Source organism: Acomys minous (assembly GCF_964271855.1).
Source record: "Acomys minous genome assembly, chromosome: 2".
Lineage (NCBI taxonomy): Eukaryota > Metazoa > Chordata > Mammalia > Rodentia > Muridae > Acomys > Acomys minous.
Genome location: NC_140484.1, coordinates 69,927,044 through 69,929,271, shown reverse-complemented (window position 1 = coordinate 69,929,271; position 2,228 = coordinate 69,927,044). Strand labels below are relative to the sequence as shown.

Sequence of the window (2,228 nt, the reverse complement as noted above, 5' to 3'; positions counted from 1 at the left end):
TTTTTTTTTTTTTGAGACAGGGTTTCTCTGCGTAGGCTTGGGTGTCCTGGACTTTCTTTTAGGCCAGGCTGGCCTCAAATTCATAGAGGTTTGCCTGTTTCTCCCTCCTGAGTGCTGGGATTACAGATGTGTGCCACTATGCCCAGCCCATGTCTGTATTATTATTATTATTATTATTATTATTATTATTATTATTATTATTATGAGAGAAAAAAGAACATAGTGTTGAATGGGTAGGGAGGTAGTGATAATCTGGCAGGAACTGAGGGAGGGAAAATATGATCAAAATATATTGTGTGAAAAAAGTTTTCCAATACAAGAAGTTTTTACAAAAATGTCTTTGTGCCAGATTTTATTAAACATCTTTACAGGACAACATCCAGCCTCCAGATGCAGCTGCCAAGGCCCTGTTATGTCATAGGCACTGGCTGGGGTGTGGCAGGCAGCTCTGGCTTTCCATGCTTCTGTTCTTTGATGGGGGTGGTGGGCAAGATTCCATCCTTAGGTTCCACAATGCTCGCGTGATCAGGCAGAGGCTTCTTGAAGCTGATCTTACCACTTGGGTCCCAGGGCAGCAGGATCTTCACTTTGATGCCCAGCACACCCTGTCTGAGGAGCACATGGCACAGAGCAGTATCAACGTAGTAGTTGAGAGGGTCTCCACTGTGAACCGTCAGAGCATCCACAAACTTCATGGACTTGGCCCTCTATCCTTGGGACTTCCCAGGCAGCACAACCTCACAGTCTTTGGCTCCATTCTCCGCAGTGAACAGAAGCACACCATAGCAGGCCTCGTGCACAGCAAGCCCTCCTAGAAGTTTGTAACGCAGAGACTCTGCCTAGGCCATGGCACACAGACCATGCCATGGTCTGCATAAAGCTCCACGCTGAACCTCTTCTGGACCACTGCAGTGAGCTCTCTGATCCGATGACCCATCTCCTCAAGAACATTAAGAACATTCTGTGTTCTGGTGGCTAAAATAATGATTTCTGTTCTGGTTGGTGTAACTTAGACTTCAACTCCAGAGTAGCCATCTTCAGCCAGCCACAAGCTTCCTCTTCTTGGAAGTCTGGACTGCCGTCTTGCAGCCATGCCCCCCAAAAGGAAAGGAGGTACAAAGTTTTTTTTTAAAGAGACATTTAGATATAAAATGGTAGATCTATAAATTGCAAGTGTGGGGATGCTGACTTTCTGACCATATATGCAGGGGTGATGGGTTACAGGCAACTGCTCCCAATTGTAATAAACACTTGAGTCTCAGCCTAATTAGTGAGCAGCCCCTTTTTGGTTGCCTTGCAAAGTTCCTTTTCCGATCCCATAACTAACCAAAGGTCAAGGTTTTCTTTCCCAAATGGAATGGCTCCGGCTGGCCCTGGAAGGCTGCCCACCGGCTCCCTGTTGAGACACCTGGCATCACCAGAGGAAAGTGGCTGGCACATGTTTTGGGAAGCGGACATCATTGTGGCTGATTTTTATTTTGCCATCTCTTGAACCTACCTAAAAATGTTCCTTTGACAATCTTTTCATTTTAATCATTCAGTTAATTGGAACCAGATCTGGCACTGACTGGTGTGCGCCATTATTGACATGACTTACACACTGTAGAACGTTGTCAATCTGGGATAGGGCTCGATGAATTGCAGGGAGGATTTTATTGGCTCCTGTGATAATCCTAGATTTTTCCCCCCAAAAGAGAGTATTTTCTTTATAAAGCAATTTTACCTTTGAGACATTTCATCTCAGAATTGTTCTAGTCATCACAAATCTACCCAGAGTGAACCTTCTTAACCTTTCTGAGGGCACAGGCATGACTCTGAATTTATTGCAAATAAAGTAACAGGAAATGTGTGGGAAATATTTTTTTTTTTTACCACATACTCTGTAGCATTTTGCACGGATTCTGAGATTGTGACAGACATCTAGGAAATAGTATTTATTTAGCGTGGTGCACATGACCTGTGCGCGTTTAGCTGTTTTCATTCATTTAAAGTGGGTGACTGCAGGTTATGGAAGTTTTGTGCAGACTTGAAATCAGATGGATTTTAAATATCTTAATATTTTTTCTCTCCCTCCCTCTCTCCTTTCCTCTGGTGTAATCTCTCCTTCCTCCTGCCTCTCACCATACCAGGCATGCAAGGCAGGAGGTTGCAGCTGGACTGCACTTTATATGGAGCCCAGGGTAGTAAATTCCAAGGCTGAGTTGGGTGGGGGTGACAAGGCAGCAGCC

General features: G+C 44.6%; 1 pseudogene across 1 annotated transcript; it reads right to left on the bottom strand.

Moving 5' to 3' along the window:
* Positions 1–410: 410 nt before the first annotated feature.
* Positions 411–1,093, bottom strand: LOC311591848 (small ribosomal subunit protein uS3-like; annotated as a pseudogene). Its single transcript has one exon. The product of its transcript is annotated as a small ribosomal subunit protein uS3-like (transcript).
* Positions 1,094–2,228: the final 1,135 nt, after the last annotated feature.